The sequence below is a fragment of the Elephantulus edwardii genome, unplaced genomic scaffold, assembly GCF_000299155.1.
Source record: "Elephantulus edwardii isolate Elephantulus edwardi_28Jun2011 unplaced genomic scaffold, EleEdw1.0 scaffold00264, whole genome shotgun sequence".
In the NCBI taxonomy this organism is placed as follows: Eukaryota; Metazoa; Chordata; class Mammalia; order Macroscelidea; family Macroscelididae; genus Elephantulus; species Elephantulus edwardii.
Window position 1 is genome coordinate 892318 of NW_006400014.1, and position 23904 is coordinate 916221.

General features: G+C 40.8%; 1 pseudogene; it reads left to right on the forward strand.

The window, feature by feature from the left end:
• Positions 1-6983: 6983 nt before the first annotated feature.
• On the forward strand, positions 6984-8108 carry LOC102846213 (annotated as a pseudogene).
• The last annotated feature ends 15796 nt before the right edge of the window (positions 8109-23904 follow it).

Consider the following 23904-nt stretch of genomic DNA (forward strand, 5'->3'; position numbering starts at 1 on the left):
GGATCATTTAACATTCTGCCGAAAGCATCCTTGATTATAGCAACTCGAGGTTTGAATTTGTTCTTCAGTTCCTTGAGCTTAAGATATGCTGAGCCAGTTCGGCCCTTTTGATTTTCTGACTCCAACTCCTTGCACATTTCACTATAATATTTTGCTTTGTCATCCCGTGCTGCCTTTTGAAATCTTCTATTCAAAATATAATACTATGCACCACTTACAAACAAGGAACTTGTAAAACATTACAGAACATGGGTGACCCTGCAGGATATTATGCTGAGTGAAATATCTCGGTCACAAAAGGATAAATACTGCATAATGCTACTGTTATAAAACAGGACTGGCAAAGGGTGTTGGGGGGAAGGTAGAAAAAGATGGATTAAATAATGAAAACTTCACTAGAGATGAAGGAAATAGATGAAGGAAAGAATTAAAGTAATATATGATCAGGCATTATTTGTATGACAGCAGGATTACGGGCAGGTGAGGGGGAGGAAATTGTGCAACAATGAATATTTTTTTTTCTGGTTAACTAAAGGAGGGGGAGGACATGTGCAACAATGAATAAATGAAAACCAAACTTTGATATAAACTTCATTAAAATCACAATTAAAAGAATAAAAAAGAACACTGAGCATAGTGTCTTCTCACGCCCACACAAACATAAATACAAGTGAAACATCAGACCTGAAATTGTCTTTTCTTGTTGTTGCTGTGTACCACTGAGTTGGAACTGACCCATAGCTGACCTTCCAGCAGGTTTTCAGAGGCAATTATTTAAACAAGAGATTGCCTATCTTTATTCCATGAAGCAGCTGGTGAATTTGAATTGTATGCCTTGGGATTATAGTGCACTTCTTACCACTAGGCCACCAAATGATCATCCTGGTATCCCTCTTACCACTGACAAGTCAAGTTTCACATATCACTTCTTCTAGGAAATCTTCGCTGGGCCCCTTCAAGCAACTAAAGACCTCTCTTCTGACATCCACAAGGTTTCCACTTTCAGTCCTCACACTGATCACTTAACAGACATCTTGTTCCCACTAAGCTTTGAGTTCCTTGAGATACTCATTGCACTTTAGTTAACTTTGCAATCCCAGATACTGTCATTATATAATGTCAACAGGAATAATAAATGGCAACTATTAACAATATGGAGTAGATGAAAGAAGAGAGAAATTGAGTTATGTGCCATCAAGTCAATTTCCACATATAGTGACCCTAAATACAATAGCCTGCATGGTTCAAAATTGGGAAGGGCGTACGCCAGGGATGCATCCTATCTCCATACCTTTTCAACCTATATGCAGAACAGATTATCCGGGAGGCTGGGCTCTATGAGGAGAAATGTGGGGTCAAGATTGGTGGACGATTTATCAACAATCTGCGTTATGCGGATGACACAACCCTGCTTGCTGAAACTGAGGAAGACCTGAAGCGCCTGCTGCAGAGTGTCAAGGACTGAAGCCTACAATATGGATTGAGGCTCAATGTCAAGAAGACAAAGATTCTCACCACTGGACCAATTGGCAGCATCAGGATGGATGGTGAAGAGATTGAGATTGTACACAGCTTTAGTTTGCTTGGCTCCATAGTCAACAGTCTTGGCACCAGCAGCCAGGAAATTAAAAGGCGCATTGCCATGGGAAAGTCTGCTGTTAGGGACCTCTCCAAAGTACTCAAGAGCAGTGGTGTCTGGAGACTAAGGTGCATCTGATACAGGCCATCGTCTTCGCAATCACTTGTTATGCATCAGAGAGTTGGACAATGACCAAGGAGGATAGAAGGAGAATTGATGCCTTTGAACTTTGGTGCTGGAGAAGAGTATTGAGAATACCATGGACTGCTAGGAAAACAAACAGATTTGTCCTGGAGAGGGTTAAACCGGGTGGCTCCTTGGAGGCAAGGATTCTGAGGCTCCGTCTAACATACTTTGGACATATTGTGAGGAGAGACCGGTCCTTAGAGAGGGACATCATGCTTGGGAGGGTGGAGGGACGGGGCAGGAAAGGAAGGCCCTCTATGAGGTGGATTGATTCAGTGACTGGGATAATTGGGATGGGAGTGTCAGAGACAGTGCGATTGGCACAGGACAGAGCAGAGTTTAGGGCTGTTGTACATAGGGTCACTATGAGTCGCAGGCGACTCGACGGCACATCACAACAACAACAACAAATACAGTAGCACTGAAGCCTGCCCTATCCTGAGCCAATCTCATGACTCTGACATACCCACCCCATTACTCAACAACTCCCATTACCTTTACTGTGTCAGTGCATCTCATCCAGGATCTTCATCTCCCACGCTGTCCCTCCACCCTTCCAAGCATGATGTCCTTCTCCAAAGACTGGTCCCTGCTGGCCACGTGCCCTAAGTGTGGGAGACGGAACTACAAAATCCTAGCCTCCAAAAATAAACTTGGTTTTACCCTCTCCAAAACAGACTTATTTGTTCTCTTGGCAGTCCATAGTATGTTCAAGACTCTTCTCCAGTACCACAACTCAAAAACATCAATTCTTTCATCATCTTTAGTCACTGTTCAGCTCTCTGATGCATAGCAAGTGATTGCAAAGATCATGGCTGGATCAGGCCCACCTGAGCCTCTAGACTGACATCGTTGCTTCTCAGTACTCTGGAGAGGCCTCTGACCACAGATTTTCCCAGCGCAGTTTGTCATTTGATTTCCTGACTGCTGGTGCCAAGAGTGTTGATTGTGGAGCTGAGCAAGCTGTAATTGTTAATAACCTCAATCTCTATCTATCATTGTGCTGCCAACTGGCCCAGTGGATTGAGTTTTGAGCACACGTTAGCTCCAATTCTAACCGTGATCATCATGTGACAGTGCCCAAGTCCCTTTACCTTCTAAATCTAGATATTTACATCTTTCACAGAAATCAGAAAAACACCACCTTCTTTACTAGATTCTTGGGAAATAAGATGAAATGAAAGCCCTAAGATTTCTTGCATGTAATGGGTTCTCAGCCTTGTTTGGTGACTCTCTTAGAGTGGAAAGAAAACAGAGTTAATGAGGGCAGAAGTAGGGGAGATGAGCGAAGTTTTGTTGATGTATTATGACTTCAAATGCATGTGTTTCCCCTCCTTTTGCAAATATAAACCATGTCAAAATAAAGTGGACCATGTGAGGGCAATGCCCTCAACATGATCAGGAACTAGCAGGGTACAAATGGAAAGCACCTTAGTAGAAAGTATGGAATGCTTGTATCTTTTCAAATATTGACGGAGTCTATACTTTCCCACAAGGTGGAGAGTAGGGTCAAAAATCTGGGGCACTACATTTATATTTGGAAGCAGGAATGGCATCCACTTCCTAAATAACATGCCTCTGGAAACTCTATGAACCTAAGAAATGATGATAGTTACAGAAAGGCTTCAGGTCTTCTGTTCATAGGGTCGTTATGGGTCGTTCTTGACTCAATGGCAATCAACAACAACACATTTATATAGGGAGCTCTGGTGGTAAGAATCTGCATGCGGTTCGAATCCACCAGCTGCTCTGCAAGAAAAAAGGTGGCAATCTCCTCCTATGTGAGTAACTGCCTCTGAAAACTCTCTGGAGTGTCAGCTATGAGTCAGTTCTTACTCTATGGTACAAAACAGGAACAACATCATTTATATATTTTTCGCTTTCTGAAAATGATCACAATACTATTAATGTAATCCAAGTGGGACCACAACGGTTAATGTGACAAACAGCTCAACAACATCATTAGGGATTCAAGTGAAGGCAACACACAGCACTAATATTAACTATGGTTCTTAGCCTTTGGAGTTGTAGAGATGAACTCAGCTTTCTGCAGACCAAACACTTATGCTAATAGAAGAGAAACTTTCTGAAAAAAAGGCAGCCAAATCTAAGAGACCTGTCAACACCAGGGTCATCAGTGAAGCAATAACCAGGAAAGAGGCAAAATCAAAGGCTCTCTCTGCCTCCCCCCGCACTCTCTGTTCAATGGGAGCCCATGGTGGTCACAGCTCCTTTAACAATATTTATAATGAAGGAACAACGTTGGAGATGTCAACCTTGATTATTCATAAAGCTTCTTCCTGCTCAGATCCACCCTGGGGCTAACAGTAAAAGTACCTGATTCCCAATTCTCAAACACAAAAGCACACAGAGCTTGAAAGAGGAGCTGACTAATAAAGTTTGCATATCCCTAAGAAAAAGAGCATACAAGGAAGAAGAAAAGGAATGGCAAGATTAAACAAAAACAGTAAGCTTGGATGGGAAATGATAAAAATTTTAAAAGGCAAGAACTTAAATCTGTTTTCCTTTTTTTTTTTAATGCCCTTGTTCATTTACATTTCAGTATAAGCCATTCAGAGAGAACAGCTGTTTTATCTCCTGACTAGAACACGGAGGTGCTTTGAATGCTTGCTGTGGTGCATGATGTTGCTATTCTGGAGAGTGAACTAGTAGCTTTAAACTGTGAGGAGAGGTCATCATCTCTGGTCCTAATTAGACAAGGAGGTACTCAAAGCAAAGACTTAGAGGACTTACTTCTGGGGTTTGTGGAAGAAGAGTCCCTGACTAACTCTACATGTTCAACTGTATTGTAAATTTTATGATCAAGTGGCTCATTTGATCATTGTCTCAGTTTTCTCATCTATCATATGGGAAGGATGCCATTGTCTTCCTTACAGGAATAGTGGGAAGATTTAATAAGGAAAATAAAACCTAGTACTTGGATTCCAGTAAGCATTTGGTAAATGCCCTTTGCTGGTTTTGTACAATGCATAGCAACCCTATGAACAACAGATTTGAACCCTTTCCTATCCTATTCTTTCTAATGTCTCTTACTTGGACTTATTATTAATCCTGATAAAATCTGTTGCATACAAATATGTTTGCTTTGAGATTTGATAGTTTTACTAGAGTCTGAGTCTATAGTAGGGACTCATCAACTCATTGCAGTTGAGTCAGAACCAACTCCTCGTTGACCCTCTCCAAGGACTTTTTGGAAGCTGTAAAACCCAGAGAAGAAGACTGTCCATATTTCTCCAGTGAAACCACCAGTGAATTTGAAATGCCAGAAAAACACCGCATTTGGGATGTGGTAGGCACAATGCCCTACCAACCACATCAACAGAGCTCCCTCTTGATTGATGTGGTTGTGAAACGTGGACTCAGGGGAGACTCATAGCTGACTCTCCAGTGCGTTTTCAGAGACTGTCAATCACATAAAGAGAGATTGTCCATCTTTCTCCTGTGGAGCAACTTGTGGACTCAAGCTTGCCTTTGGGTTAGCAGCAAAATTCTCTACCAAAGGCCGAGCTAGACAAGTGGATGGGGATGCTGGTGGAGTAGGTAAAAGGGCAGGACCAAGACAAACACTGAATTAAGACAGACTGGAAAGTGACATTGGCCAGCCACCTCCAAAATAAGAGGCCTTTGAAAACCCTGTATACAATAAAGCACACTTAGAGTAGACTAGCAGATATGGCACCTGAGGCTCAGCCTTTCTATCAGGAAACATAAAGGAGAAAGAACACTTGTGAACAGACACTAATGATGGGAACACAGAATGTGAGAAGTATGAATGTAGGAAAATTAGGCATTGTGAATAAAGAAAGGGAATGCATAAATATCAACACACTAGGCAGTGGGGGAGTTTTAGTCATAGTTAAAAAGGCTATTTCTAGATCCATCTTGACATACAGTATTGTAATACACAAGATAATATCCATTTGCATACAAAGAAGATCAGTTAATAACAATATCATTCAAGTATCTGCACCAACAACGAGAGCCAAAGAGAAAGAAATAGATTATATCTATCAACTTTTACAGTCAGAAATCAATTGAATATGCAACCCAAGATGTATTAATAGGCGAGCTCTGGTGGCCTAGTGGCAAGAAGCTGCACTGCAATCCCAGAGATGTGAGGTTCGAATCCACCAGATGCTCTCCTGAAGAAGGAGGGACAATCTCCTCCTGTACCAGTCAGATCTGATTTGGCGGTACACACATTTAAAAAAAAAAAGGAACAAAATTTTTTTTAAATGTATTAATAATAAGAAGGGCCTGAAAAGTAAATGTTGGGAACAGAGAAGAAAGATCAGAAGTAGGAAAATATGGACTTGTTGACAAAAATAAGGATGGAGACAGAATGATAAAATTTTGTACTGTCAACAAACTATTCATTGCAAATACCTTTTATAAGATTTGACAGGTGGAGGGTGAGGGAAATTGAAAGAATTTGTTCAAATTTGTACTCAAATTTTGTAAATAAACTAGTAGAAAAATATTAAATTAAAAATTACCTTTTATAAGAAACATAAATGGTGACTACACATGGACTTCACTGATGGATGACACAGGAATCAGACTGATTACATCTGTGGAAAGAGTCATTGGAGAAGCTCTATCACAGCTGTGAAAGCTAGGTCAGGTATCAGTCAGAAAAATGGAAATTAAATAAAAATTACATTTTAACTAAAAGAAAATTAAATCAAATCCTTAAGACCAAAACTTAACTTTGAGCCCTTTCCATGTGAATTTAAAAACTATCTCAGGAACAGATTTGCGGACCTGGACACTAATGAAAGAAGACCAGATGAGCTGTGGGAGGATATCAAGAGTATCAACCCTAAAGAATACAAAAGGTCATTACAAAGACGGAGGAGGAAGAAGGGACATAGATGGATGTAAAAAAGACCCTGAATATTGCAGCAGAGCAACAAAAAGCCAAAGCAAAGGAGTCAGGAAGTTAAGAAGGCGTACAAAAGACTGGAAGGGCAGCTCTGGGAGGCAAAGCAAAGTATTATAATGAAATGTGCAAAGAGAATCAGTACAACCAAACTCTCCTGGCATTTCTCAACCTGAAGGAACTGAAGAACAAATTCAAGCTTTAAGCTGCAATACTTAAGGGTGTGAAGGGCAGAATGTTGAATAACCCAGGAAGCACTAAAGGAAGATCGAAGGGCAGGGAGCCACGTGGCTTCACACCCAGAAGTGAAAAGGGATGGCAGGCACTGGAGTGGGAGCAGGAGCTTCCCCAGGAGCTGGAGTCCAGGTTCTGGCTGGTGATTCACCTCCTGCACATCGTGCACATCGACGCCACCCTCATCCAGCTGTGCAGACCTCCAGCTGCAGGATGCACAGGGTGGGGCCTGGGTTCTGGAGAAAACACCCGAGCATTGAGCCTCTCTTCATGACTCTGGACGCAGGTGTGACAGCACTCAGTTGCCTGCTGCTCTATGTGAAGCTGTTCATCCAGATGGGTCATGAGCCCATGACCCTCACCATTGGGACCAATGTACTGGGGAGAAAGGTCCTCTACCAGCCAAGCTTCTTCTCCCCCACGAAGGAGATCGTGTAAGTGGATGGAAGATAAGGCTGGTCCAATGCATGAGCCCCCAGCTGATGTCCAACACCATCTCCTCTGTGACCCAGGTCTGCAGAAAGGTTTTCCCTCCAGGTGAGATGGAGCAGGTTCCAAACAAGGAAGGCATAAAGGCTTCTCTGAGCAAAGTTGTGAAAGAGACCTCCTACAAGATGATGGAGCAGAGCATGTCCCGCATGCTGGCCCACTCCCTGCAGGACATCTCCATGCGCTGCATGGTCCAGTTTGTGGGAGGAGAGGCCAAGAAGAGAGGAGTGCTGAGTTCCATTGGGAAGTTCTTCCAGAGGACAGGCTGCAGGGATTCTTCATCAGCTTAATCCCTCACCTCCTGGGCAACATGATTTTCTTGTGGGGCTATAAACTGCTGTCTGTTTCATCAGTTTCTACCTGGTTGATGACAGCTATAGGAATGCCCCAGGAGGGTTAGGGAATGACCAGAATCCAGATTTCCAGTTCAGCTGGCCTCTGGCCACATGAAACTGCATGAAGTTTGTGATGGGGATTGCAGTCAGCATGCTGTCCTACCCCTTCCCACTGGCCTGTGATCTCATGGCTGTGAATAACTGAGAGCTGCAGGCTGGGCTCCCTCCAGACTCCTAAGTGTTCAAATCCTGGATCCACTGCTGGAAATAGCTGAGCATGAAGGACCAGCTCTTCTGCCACTCCAGCCTGCTTTTTCTGCTGGGTGTTACAAGAATAGTGCTTTGTTCTCACATAATCCAAGTCAAGGAAAACAAAACCTAATTCTTCAGCCTGGCCATGTGGGTGATGACTGCTCATCTTAGGGTGCCTGTAAGATAAAATTACTCCAACCAACAACACCTAAAAGTGCTCCAGCCCAATGGGGTTAAAGTTTCCCTATTTGCTATGTGTCTGTCCAGCGGTAGGGGATAAGGATGGAGCTGTGCTAAGCAAGAGCCTATGGTGATGAAGGAAGAAGTTCAAGCTGCTTTGAAGGAAATAGCAAAAAATAAGGCCCCAAGCAAGAATAGATGGTATACCAATTGACATATTTCGGCTAACAGATGTTGCCCTGCATGTGCTCACCAAGTTGTGTCAAAAAAATCTGGAGAACAACCACTTGGCCAACTGACTGGAAGAGATCTATATTTGTTCCCATTCCAAAGAAAGGTGACCCAACAGAGTGTGGAAACTATAGAATATCATTGATTTCACATGCAAGCAAGATTCTACTGAAGATTATCCAAAAACGACTGGAACAGCACATCAGCAGAGAACTGCCAGAAGTCCAAGCTGGGTTTAGAAGGGGTCGTGGTCCTAGAGATATTGTAGCTAATGTTAGATGGACCTTGGATGAAAGAAGGGAGTACTAGAGGAATGTCTATCTGTGCTTCATTGATTATGCAAAGGCGTTTGACTCTGTGGACCATAACAAACTGTGGCTGACTCTGAGAAGAATGGGAATCCCAGAACATTTGATCATGCTAATGTGAAAGTTATACTTGAACCAAGAAGCAGTCATCAGAACAGAGCAAGAAAACACTGCATGGTTCAAAATTGGGAAGGGCATACACCAGGGATGTGTCCTGTCTCCATACCTTTTCAACCTCTATGCAGAACAGATCATCCAGGAGGCTGGGAGAAATGCGGCATCAGGATTGGTGGAAGATCTATCAACAATCTGTGTTATGCAGATGACACAATCCTGCTTGCTGAAACTGAGGAGGACCTGAAGCACCTGCTGTTGAGGGTCAAGGACTGCAGCCTTCAATATGGATTTAGGCTCAATGTCAAGAAGACAAAGATTCTCACCACTGTACCAATTGGCAGCATCAGGATGGATGGTGAAGAGATTGAGATTGTTCACAGCTTTAGTCTGCTTGGCTCCACAGTCAACACTCTTGGCATCAGCAGCCAGGAAATTAAAAGACATACTGTGATGGGAAAGTCTGCTGTTAGGGACCTCTCTAAAGTACTGAAGAACAACGCTGTGTCTCTGGAGACTAAGGTGTGTCCGGTACAAGCCATGGTCTTTGAAATCACTTGTTATGCATCAGACAGCTGGAGAATGACCAGGGAGGATAGAAGGAGAATTGATGCTTTTGAGCTTTGGTGTTGGAAGAGTGCTGAGGGTACCATGAATTGCTAAGAAAACAAACAGATTCATCCTGGAGAGGGTTAAACTGGGCTGTTCCTTGGGGGCAAGGATTCTGAAACTCCGTCTGACATACTTTGGTCATGTTGTAAGGAGGGATTGGTCCTTGGGGAAGAACATCATGCTTGGGAGGGTGGAGGGCAGGCGCAGGAGGGGAAGGCCCTCTTGGAAGTGGATTGATTCGGTGACTGGGGCAATCGGGATGAGTGTGTCGGAGACAATGAGATTGCTGTACATAGGGTCGCTATGAGTTGCAAGTGACTCGATGGCACATAACAACATTAGACCTGTTAAAGGTAGGGGAAGTTTGAGGAGCTGGGTCAGACTCCTTGTACTTCTTGGGTTTACCTAGTCTACCTAGGACATTATAGCTAATGTTAGATGAAACTTGGCTGAAAGCAGGGCGTACCAGAAGAATGTCTATCTGTGTGTCATTGACTATGGAAAGGCCTTTTATTGTGTGAATCACAACAAACTATGGCTGACTCTGAGATAAATGATGTGCTTATGCAGAACCTACACTTGGGCCAGAAGACAGTCATCAGAACAGAACAAGGAAACACTACATGGTTCAAAATTCAGCAAGGTGTATTCCAGGGATGTGTCCTATCTCCATACCTTTTCAATCTACCTGCAGAACAGATCATCCATGAGGCTGGGCTCTGTGAGAAGGAGTGCGGCAACAGGATTAGAGGAAGATTCATCAACAACCTGTTTATGCAGCTGAAACAACCCTACTTGTTTAAACTGAGGAGGACCTGAAGTGCTTGCTGCAGAAGGTCAAGGACTGCAGCCTAAATATGGATTGAAGTTCGACATCAAAAAACCAAACATTCTCACCACTGGGCCGATTGGCAGAATCACGATAGACGCTGAAGAGATTGAGATTGTTAACAGGTTTAGTTTGTTTGGCTCCACAATCAACACTCTTGGTACCAGCCAAGCAAAGCAAAAGAAGAACTGCATTGGGAAAGTCTACTGTCAGGGACATCTCCAGAGTACTGAAGGGCAATGATGTCAGTCTTGAGACTGAGGTGCACCTGATCCAGGCCATAGTCTTCACAATTATTTGCTGTTCATCAGAAAGCTGGACAATGAGCAAGGGTGATAGGAGAATTGATGCCTCTGAGTTGCACTGCTGTAAAAGAGTACTGACTATACAATGGACTGCCAGGAGAACAAACGTGTTCATCCTAGGGAGAGTGAAACCAGGCTGCTCCTTGTGGGCAAGGATTTTGAGGCTTCATCTGACATTCTTTGGACATGTTGTAAGGAGGGACCAGTCCTTGTTGAGGGACATCATGCTTGGGAGGGTACAGGACAGTGCAGGAGAGGAAGACCCTCTATGAGATGAATTGATTCAGTGACTGGGGTAATAGGGGTAGTTGTGTCAGAGACAGTGAGATTGGAACAGGATAGAGCAGGGTTTAGGGCTGTTGTACATAGGGTCACTATAAGTCACAGGCGACTGCACGGCACATAACAACATGCCAAAGTATGTGAGATAACACTTCACCAGCCTTGCCTCCAAGGAGACTCTGGTCATACTTTCTACAAGACCAATGTTGGTTCTTTTGGCAGTCCATGGGACTCTTCTCCAACATGACTCAAAGTCATCAATTCTCGTCATCTTTATTCACTGTTCAGCTCTCAGATACTGCACAGCAGATGACTGAAAAGACTATGGCTTAAATTAGGGCGAACCAATAATTGGAAGCAGGAGTGGCATCCACTTCCTAAACAACATGCCTCGGGAAACTCTATGGCATTTGACAAAGGACCATAGTTATAGAAAGCCTTCAGGCCTCTTGTTCATAGGGTCACTATGAGACATGCTCGACTTGAAGGCAATCAACAATAATTCAATACTTTAGACTGCTATTCAAAAATTTTCAAGGCTTTTTTTTTCTCCTGCTGACAGCATGTCATAAAGTTTGGTTTCACCCTGTCTTTCCATGGGTCCTTTCCCCCTTTTCCCTTTTCTTTTTCATCTTTACTCCTGCACAGACTACATCATGATAAATGGGTAAGAGATTGAAATTGTTAACAGCTTCAATTTGCTTGGTTCCACAATCAACACTCTAGGTACCAGCAGCCAGGAAAAGGTGGCTGTCAAAGACATAACAACCTTTAGTAAACTTTTTTTTTTTTTTAAGCAAAACAAGTTGCTACTCTCCAAAGCAGAATGTAAAACATTGTCTTTGTGGACAATGTATGATGTTATACCAATTGACTAAAATGATGGTCCCAAGGCCTGAAATTAGCAAATCATCCTTTAAGAATCATGGTCATGATTGAAAAGGTCACAAAACATTACTGCCTGTTGGTTCTGTTATATACAAGGTTTAATGCTGGCATATACTAATATGAATATAGAAATATCATCTGCCAAACCTATGTGTGGTCATGAATGTAGTCATTTAGTTGTAACAAAGAGTCTCTTTATTTAACACAAGAAACCCAATAGCGGGTTGCTCTAAGTTGGAATCAGCTCACAGCCCACAACAGTGATCAGTGTGATACAAATCATCTCTCAGCTGGAATATTTCTTATGGTTTCGTCATGATTACTGGTACAGTGATTAAACTCTTGCGTGCTCATGGAAAAGTTGGCAGTGTGGATCTACCAGCAGCTCTCTATGAGAAGGACGTGGTAGTCTCCTTCCCTAAAGTGACAGCCTTGGCAACTCTCAGCTAGCAGTCCTACTCTGTCCTATAGTGTTACTAGGAGCTGGAATTGGCATGACGACATCAAACTCTGTTTTATTTTGTTTTGTTTTTACGTGTGTTCTTGGAAAGACCACAGACGTACTGGGTCATTGTCAGTACATCACATTAGAGGTGTATACTTTCAAATTTGACTTTTTCACTGTTAACTTTGAGTTGACTGACTTGAGTTGGTGTTTATCAGAGGTCTTCACCACAAAGTTCTTTATCTCTTCATTTTTTTTATAGTGTATTCAAATTGGAGGAAAGTTGTTATGCACCACCCACACTCAGAGTGGTCCAAGGGTTGTGGGTGTGGGGTTATTTGGAATTCAAGGTACAGAGGACTACTTATAATTGTTCTGCATGGCAGATCTGCCTCTTCATTTATTTATTCATTTATACTAATGTGGACTCAAGACACCCTCTTCTCCACCTTGGGTATGACTAATATTTACTTATTAAATTGTTCAAATTATTATAACTTTGGAAAGCTATTTTTTGTCTATTCAGCATGCCCTACTCATTGCCGTTTCACTTATATGTATGTGTGTATGAGTGTGTATTTCCTTAAATTTTGCCAATATACAATGTGTATGTAGGTCCATAATTTATACTCCCCTGCCCCAATTCTAAAAGTAGAATTTTTCCAAGGAGACCTAGCTTCTTCTATTGAGAAATGGTAAGCTTTGTACATTAGCTGTGTTCCTTAATGAAGTACCTTTGACTCCAAGTGACCTAAGCTGACAGAGCAAGAAAACATGGGTAAATACTAACCCATCCATGTACAGTACACATTTTTCTAAAAGTATCTGTACCTATCTATTTCTTATTTTTTTAATTTATTATTAATTTCAATGAAAATTTACAGACACTTTGGATTTCCATTCATTCATTGTTGCACTGTTTTCTCTACCCTCCTCCCCAGTTCGTTCTTCTCCCCCACCGAATGTCTGTTTTAATTGTCCAATTGCCATAGTGCTTGTCAAAGCCAGTTCTGATTAATCTCCTTTGTCAGTGTGTCCTTTGCCATTCCCTATCACTCCTCCCTGAGAGAGACTTCACCCTGAGTCATAAGGAAAAGGGGATGGTGTATTCTCTTAGCTACTTCCTGCTGAAAAGGGACTGTGGGTTTCAGGGTGAAGTTCCTTGTTTTTCAATGCAGCGAAGTATTCCATTGTGTGAATATACCACAGCTTCTCTATCCATTCATTTGCTGATGGGTACTTAGGTTGTTTCCAACTCCTTGCTCTTGTGAACAAAGCCGCAATAAACATGGGTGTGCATATATCTGCTTGGATGTCAGTTATCCTCTCTTTGGGTAAATTCCCAGTAGTGGAATTGCTCAGTCAAATGGTATTTGTATTTGGAACTTTTTGAGAAAGCACCACACCATTTTCCACAGTGGTTGTACCATTTTACACTCCCACCAACAGTGAATAAGTGTTCCAGTTTCTCCACAACCTCGCCAGCATTTGTTGCTTGCTGTTCTGTTAAATTTTGCTATTCTTACTGAGGTGAGATGATACCTCATAGTTGTTTTGATTTGCATCTCTCTTAGAGCTAGGGATTTTGAACATTTCTCCATTTGCTTGTTAGCCATCTGAATGTCTTCTTTGGTGAAGTGTCTGTTCATATCCTGTACCCATTTTTCGATTGGATTATTTACCTTTATCTTCTTGTGGTGTTCAAGTATTTTATAAATTCTGGATATAAGTCCCTTATCTGATATGTCATTACCAAATATTTTTTCCCAGTCTGTGGCTTCCCTTTCTACCCTTTTGGAGAAGTTTTTGGATGTGCATAGGGATTTGATTCTTAGAAGGCCACATTCATCTATTTTATCTTCTCCTGATCGTAGGTTTTTCAGGATGTTTGAAAGACTGTTTATGTTGTGGATTAGGACTTCTAGCATTCTTCCAAGCTTTTCTTTAATGAAGATTATAGTCCTTGGTTTTAGTCGTAGGTCCATGATCCACCTTGAGTTAGTTTTTGTATATGGAGTAAGGTGTGGATCTTGCTTGAGTCTTTTGCAGATAAAAAAGTATCTGTATCTATCTTAAATCAGTTCCTGAAATCTCCAATTTTAATTCATTGCCATATAGATCATTCTAGCCAACGGAACTTGTTCATCTTTAACCTCCAGCAGTGAAAAACCCATTATCTAACATATTTTCTTATTCTACATACCAACTCACCAATATTCTTTCCTTTAGCTTGTGGTTACCCTAAAACTTAGCCTATTTTTTGAGCAGGACTTCCTCATGGCAATTTTTAGAAAACTATACTGAGGTTTTTTTATGACAAGTAGAGTCACTTCTATTTTATCTAAAAGCCTTTTCAGAAACAAGTTAATAATGGGTCTTCCTGTTCCGCTTTAGACAAAAGGTCAGTGCCTCGTAAAGAGATGGGACACGGCCATGCAGCCTCCTGACTTAAAATGAGTCCACACCTCTCCTAAGCGAAAAGTTATTCAGTTGTAACAAAAGGTCTTTTTAACACAAATCCCTATTACCCCTTAAAATTAAAAATGTAAAGAAAAAGAGCAATAGGATCTGAATAGATATACAAAAATCATTAAGATTCAATACTCATTCTTAGCAAAGTAAATTCTTGATGAAGTTTCTTTAACCCAATGAACTTTAGGGAAACTGTAAGCAGCAGATTGCCACATCTGTCTTCTGAGGTGACCCTGGGTAAGTTCAAATTGCCAACTTTGTGGCTAGTAGTGGGGCCCTGAATCACTTGTACCACTCTGAATTCTACTCTCTAGCTCTAGACTTACTTAACTGGTGTTCATTCCAGCAAGCACCTTTCATGAGCCAGGTCCCTGTGTAGTGCTGCAGTTGAAAGAGAATGGGATATGGACCCTACCCTCTTCTCTAGATTATGATTCCCATGATCAGGATTAAAATTGCAGTACACAAGGTTGAATCCGAGCATTGAGAAGGGGTCTCTCAGTGAAACAGTAATGTCTGGAAAGGCTGCACAGAGAAGATGGCACTAGGACTGAGAGAAGGATACTGAACGGAAGCCTGTTAGGGAGGTCATAAGGGTTCTGCCTCAGAGAAATAATATACTAAGATAAAAGAAAGAGAAATATGGTTTGTTCACAAAGACCAAGAAGTTCAGCATGGATGTAAATTAGCAAGGTAACAGAGAACTACCAGAAATGCAAGCTGAGTTTAGTCTTCTAAGCCCGTGGCTCTAGGGACATCATAGCCAATGTCAGATGGATCTCAGCAGAAGTCAAAGAGTACCAGCAGAATATCTGTTTCATTGACTATGCAAAGGCATTTGACTATGTGAATCACAGCAAATTGTGGCTAACCTTGAGAATAGGAATCCCAGAATACCTAATTGTGCTCATGTGAAACCTACACCTGGACCAGGAAGCAGTTCTCAGAATGAAGCACTGAAACAATGCATGGTTCAAAATCAGGAAAAGAGAGCATCTGGGATGTGCCCTGTCTCAGTACCGTCTCAATCTATACATGGAACAGATCATTCAGAAAGTTGGACTTTATTAGGATGAATGTAGCCTCAGGATTGGAGGAAGACTCAACAATCTGCATTATGCAGATGACACAACTTTGGTGGCTGAAACTAAGGAGGATCTGAAGCATTTGTTGCAAAAGGTCAAGGACTGCAGTTTTCAGTTTTCAATGCCGTTTGAAGTTCAATAAGAACACAAAGATGCTCACCACTGGGCCATGATAGATAGGGAGGAGATTGAGATAGTTAATTTTCAGCTTTCTAACGGCTCTACAATCAACACTCTTGGCACCAGCAGCTAGGAAATCTGTCAGGGACCTCTCCAGCATGCTGAAGAACAATGATGTCAGTCTAGAGACTAAGGTGCTCCTGATTCAGGTCATGCACAACTACTTGCGGTACATCAGAGAGCTGGATAAGGACTAAGGATGACAAAAGAATTGATGCCTTTGAATTGTGGTGCTAGAGAAGAATATTGAACATGCCATGGATTGCCAAGAGAACAAACAGATTTGTCCTGGAGAGGATAAAACCAAATTTCTCTTTGGAGACAAGAATTTTGAAGCTACATCTCACATACTTGGGGCACTTGGCTGGAACAGATGAGTCGTCAGAGAAGGTTATCATGCTTAGAAGGGTGGAGGGATAGCATAGGAGAAGAAGACCCCATATGAGATGGACTGACATGGTAATAAGGGTAGCTGTGTCAGAGATGGTGAGATTGCCTCAGGATAGGGCAGAGTTCAGAGGTATTGCGCATAAGGTTGCTATGAGTCACAGGCAATTTGATGGCACCTAACATTTCTGTTATTATTATCATGTGCCAGCAAGTCAGAACCAACTCACAGCTGACCCTCCAGCAGGTTTTCAGAGGCTGTAAATCACACAGGAGGAAATGGTCCATCTTTCTCTCTCTCGTGGAGAAACTAGTGGATTTGAACTTCCTACCTTTGGGTTGGCAGTGCAATTCCTGATCACTGTTTATCTGGAGCTAGAGTAGAACAGGTTATCTCCTTTAGCTCGTCGAGACCCTTACTTTCCAGCAGAAGAGTATGATTTCATCCTGTTGCACATTTTGAAAGAGAGAAAGATCATTACCTTTGTTAGAAGGATCATTCTGTTAGAGATGTGGAGCAGCATCAGAATAGAGTAAGATTATGGCTAGGAAACAAAAGCAGATGAGAAAAGGAGTTCAATTGGTGATTTATTTACATTGTAGTCTCTATGGGACATCCAGTGGAGACAGTGAGTCGTAAGTAGAGTGTTGGTTGGAAGCTCAGGAAATCAGCTCTGGCTTCCTTGGTTTGTTGTCATCCCTTCAATTTACCATTTCTGATGAGATGATTCAGTGGAGACATGAGGTAGTGGCAATGATTTGGTTTTTAAGCCTCACACTCACTCCTGCTTTCTCAGTTCAGAGTGACCAGCTCACCATTAATAGACCATTGCACTAACAGCACTGATGACAGTACATATGGTCATTTCAACACAAATTCCAATCTGACTGAGCACCTTTTAAAAACCAGCTGCTGTTGAGATGAATTTGACTCATGCAACCCCATGTGTGCCAGTAGAACTGTCATCACAAGCTTTTGAGACTGACCAAGAAGAGGGGTGGATCCCTGAGGTGCCTCCGGTAGATGCTAAACTCCGACTTTCTGCTAGCAGCCAAGTGCATTATCCCTTAGTATCACCTAGGAACCCCACGGACCACTTCACTAATGGAGTGGCAGGCACATAAATGATTCCAAAATTAAACTCATGGGAACAGAAGCTGTTTAAAAAACAGGAAAACACCAACAAAACAAAACCCTATTTCAATAACACAAGATTTCAAAGACCTTTCTTGTCCAACTTTAAAAGTTTCTTTGGGCCATTTTTAAAATCAATTTGTAATCATAATTGTTAATATCTATATTATCAGCTATTTCTAGTCAAATCAATTGTGCAGCTCTAGTTTGATGCAGCAAAGAATTCACCTAGGAGAGAAAAGGGGTGGGGGGAGCGGGGAATCTAACATCATCTTTTAAATTGTCAGTTTTTCCTTCCCTAAAATAGATCTTTTAGGGTGGAAATACTCAACCCCCTCTGTCTCTTTCTAACTTCCACATTCTTTTTTTTTTAGCAAGTAAAAAAAAAGAACGACCCAACCTGTAAAATCCAAACAAATCTCCTTTTACATTTACCTTGAGTTATTAACTCCAACCAAATGCCTTTATAAATTTAGCTTGAGAAACTTTCTCATACATGGACTGCATTGGCTGCAAACAGGGAAAAGATGGGATGAGAGATGGTTAGGTTAGGAGGAAATACAGAAAATGCCCATAGAATAGAGGTGAAACTAATGACATCAATTCCCTTTGAAGCCACTCTTGCCCATTTTATTAATGATCCCACAGACAGCTAGCACTTTGCTCTGCTGTTACTCCTCTCCACTACAGCAAATCAAAAATTCTCTCTGCTGAACTTTCGTCAGGAATTCTGTACCATGTAAGTGTGGGCTATTTCATTTTCACAGTGGCCTAATTAAGGTGTTTCGGTTCACAATTGCACTGTAAACTGTACCATAAAAAAAGCTATCATTTTAAAACTTTACAACAATCAATTCCACTGCCCTAATAGCAGAGAAATGTCATTTAGAAATTACTGTCGTGCAAGATTCCTAAACTAGTTGTCAGCAACCCACTTTGAAATTCATCTGGTAAAGACCAATCCAGACACTTGTCATCTACACTGGGGAAAGGAGAACTTCTCCACCAATATACTTTATTTCTTCATATTCTAAAAGCCAACAGTTTGGTCCGCTAAAGAGAAGTGAAGGATATTTAGACAGCAAACGGTTTCAGAAATAACCAGTTCCTTCACGTCAGCAGGCATAGGCAACAGGGCAGGAGTCATTGCAACATCAGGGTGAGCTGATAGACTTCAAGGGGAAATGATTTTTCTTATATAAGATTATCAAACATATAGAAAACAAAGATTATTAATCGTTATCAAGGATCAGGGATTGGTGGGGGTTGGGTTGGGGAAGGGAATTATTGCTTAGGGATCACAGTTTATATTAATGGTAGTGAAATATTTGGAAGTTGTACAATATATATAATGCAATCCCTATCATTGAATATTACATTTATAGTTATTGAATTGACAAATATTTTGGTGCATATACTTCTTATCACATTAAAAAAAACAGGCTGATCTATATTCACATTGAGTAAATGACAATGTTGAGAGAAAAAAAATGAAGAGAAATACTGGCAAAACTGATCAGTTGCAATCTTTCAAGTCAGTTCTTGAATTTTAAAGCTGTCTCCACAGTTCTCAACTCTTCCCATTTCCTCAGTAACGATAACCCAGGAAATAAAAGGTCTGGGAAAACCCACTGCTGTAAAGTCGATTTGGTCTCACAGAAACCTTATAGGACAGAGTAGAACTGCTTCATAGAAATTCCAGGGCTGTAAATGGCTTTTTCTTTCTTCCATGAAAAGATCAGTAGACTTGAACCAGCAACCTTGTGATTTCCAGCCAAACATTTTATTTTCTATGTCACTAGGCTTCCTAGGTAATGTCTGAAGCCTCTTAGTTCTCTTCATTTATTTTTATTTTTTTTTAAATATGGAATGCTTCACGAATTTGTGTGTCATCCTTATGCAGGGACCTTGCTAATCTTCTCTGCATCGTTACAATTTTTAATATATGTGCTGCCAAAGCGAGCACCTCTTCATTTATTCTTCATCCATGTATTAATCACATTGTGAATATTTATCTACTACTGAAGAGTTTACACATTTTCATGATTGAGGTTTTTAGTCTGTACCTGTTTCCATATGCAGGTGTATCAAGAAAGAACAAAGAATTAAGATTCCTTCAACATCTGGATAAACAAGAGGTCTGAAGGATGACATTCTAATCCCAGTTACCCAGAAGCAAAGCATGTCAGTATTTACGGCAGAAAACAAAGGGAATTAAAAGAACCATCTCATGGCACAACTATTATCATAAGTGATAAAATAGCAAGTCAGAAGGCAATCCACACTTTACCACTTTTGGAAACAGATGGTTCTAAATGTGACTAATTTTCCTCAACATTTAACAGCAACATCAGAAATTAAACATGTTAGAGAAACCATTAGGTTCGGTCCCACCCCTGATACTATCAGTGTTGTCTATTAGAGAAATCATATCCCATTAACTTATTTACATTAATTGAGGGAGAAGGCCTGAAGGAAAGAAAAGGAATTGGCTATCACTCAAAATTCCGAGGAGTCCCTGAGTGGTGTGAACAGATAATGTGCTCAGCTGATAACCAAAAGATTGAAAATTTTCAGTCTCAGAAGGAAGACCTGGCAATTCACTTTAAAATAAAAAAAACCCAAACAAACCAAAAAAAGACCAAAAACCAGCAACTGATAACTCGTTAGAGCACAGTTGATGGTGGGTACACATCTGGTGCACCATGAATCAGAATCAACTTTACAGCAACTCCAAAGCAAAGACTGGGCTCATCTTACCCACTTCAAATCAAATACCTGCTTGCTGACACATTTTCTTGTTGGCCAAGAAAGGTGGTGGACCAAGATGAAGTTTAAAATATTGGTTTTTTAGCTAGATCCAATCCCAGGAGCTATAATGCATTTCTATCTCAATTAATTAAGATATCCTACTTGTAAAGGTCTTGGGTTATTGAATAACAAGGAGGTTTGGAGCAGCAATTTCAACTCCAAACCTGACGGGTATTTTGGTTTGTGATTTGGGGGATTTTTTCCCCTTGAACCCATAGCAAATATCAGAAGATGAAAACAGCATTACACATACAAAGAACCCCCCTTGGGGGCTTGCTCAGATACAAGTCAAAGCAGAGCCCAGACTAGTGCTGACTCTGATGACCTTTCTGAACTAGAAGGCTTGGGTGGAAAATCATTTCCACAAAGCCTTTTGTTTTAAATATGACTTAGATGCTACAAGAAGATAAAGTGTTTGTAAAAGCATTTTCTGAAAACTTTTGCTTTGAAGATAATGCTGATCAGTAAATCTCTTGTTCTTCCTGCTTGAGGGATTCATTAAAGATGGCTAGCTAGGAGTTTTGTGTTTATACCTTAAAATGATGACCTCACGACAAACAGAGGCACCTTGGTAACATGTGCCAATCCCAATATGAAATCCTTCAAGAAATGCAAGGAACAAGTCCTGAGAAAAACGACTAGAGTAAGGCGGACAGGGAGGAGGGTGAGGGCTAAAACCTTAGCACCTGTTATTCTGAAAAGATGGAGAACTAAAGGGGATTTATTAAAGGCTTTAAAATCATGATTCCTAGGGCTAATACTATTTGTTCATAAAATACTAGGAATAAGTAAATTATGAAAAGTGAGAAGTATTTTTGACATTTGAAACAGATTCATTTAAAACTCTGTCTTCTACAGTAACTTGATACAAGTAATTAATTTCTATAAAATTAATGCCTTGGCCATGTCGAGTGTAAACAGTCCCTTCTTCTCAAAATATGGTTAAAATGATAAATAGTATTACAGAAGACAAAGCATAGCAAGAATTGTTTGGGGGTGTGCATGTGTGTGTGTTCTTTCTGTTCTTACTTAAACTAGAACATTTTGTGAAATGTGAGAGAATGATAGGCAATTTCCTTTAAAGCAATAGAGTTTTAAGGTGTCTGGGAGATTACCTACTACATGCTACTCTATTTTTGTGTCTATATATAGATAGAATAATAGTAACCAAGAATTTATTACAACGTTTACTCACATACTATTCATTCATGCCTTGATTCAGTTACTCATTGGCTGTTCAACAAATACATTCAAGCACCTAGTATTTACCAGTTAAAATGTAATCACTACCAAAAAACCCCACCAAAATTACCAGTATTACTTATTTAAGGTGTAAGAGTGTCAAGGATGGTGCGACCTCCAGGAAGTATTGTAGTTAAATCTAGGAAAAGAGTCCAGCAGAGAAACCAACGTCAAGTAAGGTACCAACAGGAGAAGGAGAAACCAAGAAATCAGAAAGCCAAGTGCCAAAGATAGTAGGTGTAGGTAAACAGGAGGCTGTGTGGATCTACTCAACACTGATCTGTTAGAAGAATGAGACATTATTTTTAAAAAATTCATAAAAAGAGACATTCAGCATTTTAAGAAGGTGGGTTTTTTTCTATTTTTCATCTGGGTTCTGCCTTAATTCATCACACTTGTCATCTTTAAAAGAAACCACATAAAAGCATTGCTGTCGTTATGCACCATAGAGTTGGAATCAACTCATAGCTGACTCTAAAGTAGGTTTTCAGAAGTAGTAAATCACATGGGAGGTGACTGCCCATCTTTCTCCCACCAAGCAGCTGGTGGATTCAAACTGTGTGACTTGGGGTTAACAGCTCAACTCCTTACCACTATACTATACAGACTCTTTACCAGTAAGCCACTAGAACTCCCTACATAAATGCATAGACTAATAAGAATATCTGTCTTTTCCTTAATGTTCTTAAGCTAATTATTAGTTATACCAACACTAAACACATGGACGCTTGAGGGTTTTTGAGACCCCAATAAATGGAACATGTTTAGATAACATGATAGTTCATGTCAGCAAATATTTAATGAATACCACTATTGATCAAAAATTTCCAAGTATTCAGAAACTAAAAACCAGACAAATATGGTTCTTGCCTTCAAAGAATTTAAAGCTTCATAATTTACAGATCACACTGGGTAGTGGCTACTTCTATGAACACTGACTCACATTCTATCAAAGCATGTCAGAAAATGCTATAAACCAGATGTCCTAATGATTAGTGTACCTTTGACTCCAGAGTTTCTTGAGCCTGAAGAAATTCACATATTCAACCACCCAGCAGTAAATGTGTTGACTATGAGTGGCAAGAAGCTGCACTGAAATCCCAAAGGTGTGAGGTTCAAGGCCACCAGCTGTTCCACTGGAGAAGGATGGACAATCTCCTCCCGTGCGGTTAATTACCTTTGAAAACCCACCACCGGGTCAGCTATGGGTTGGTTCTGACACGACAGTACACAACAAAAACAACAGCAAAGAGAAAAAAGTTACTAGAATTTATAAGGACAATGTGGTCATCACCAGATGTCATTTAAAGGGATGTCATTCAAATACCTGAGAAGTGAAAATATCAAATCTGTAGAACTGAGTATCATATAATCTCATCTACATGGACTGTAATGTACCAGCTCATAACTGACCCTCCAGCAGATTTTCAGAGGCCATAAATTGCCCAGAGGGAGATTGCCCATCCTTCGCCTGTGGAGCAACTGGTGGGTTCAAACCACATGCCACTGGGTTGGTAGTGTAACTCCTTACCACGAAGCCACCAAGGCTCTGAATTTCAGATCATTGGGATATATCTGGGTTGAAGTTCACCTTAGCTTAACTGACCCATTAGGAAGACTTCAAAAAAATCCACATGCCTATCCTGACATTCAGCATCGTCCAATGATCTGTTCTCAGCCTACATTTGCAGCTTTTATTTCCACTTCTAATAGCCAAATGCCCTAAACTCCAGCCAGACAGCCATTCACCATATTGAACACACACCCTAAAACATTCCTTCCATCTTCTCTGTGCCTCTGTATCTCACAGAGATCCTATTATACCTATTTTGGTTGAAATCCAAGCCAATCCCAAGTTCTACTCGTTCTATGAAGATTCTTCTGAGCTTGACACCCTAAAGCTTTCCTTCTTTTAACTCTTCTTCAATAACTCTGTCCATGAGTTTGTCATAGCATACTTCCATAAGACTGCCTGGATTTTAACCCAGCTTCACCACTCACCAGGTGAATGATGGGCAAATTTCATCTCATGAGTGGTTAACATATCCATAAGGACCCACTAAAGGGTCCACTTACTAGAATGTTATTTAATTATTAAAATGAATTAACAAAAATTCTCAAAGAGCAGAGTGAGTGATCAATGAAAGTTTATTTTTATCATCATTTTTAATATGCTAAAAAAGTAAAGATGACCTGGAAAATGTTTCCATTTAAACTGATTTTTCATAAATTTTATATGACATTTTTAAATAAATATTTAATATTCCTTTTTGTTGTTGTTGTTGTTATGTGCCGTTGAGTCGCCTGCGACTCACAGTGACCCTATGTATAACAGCCCTAAACTCCGCTCTGTCCTGTGCCAATCGCACTGTCTCTGACACTCCCATCCCAATTATCCCAGTCACTGAATCAATCCACCT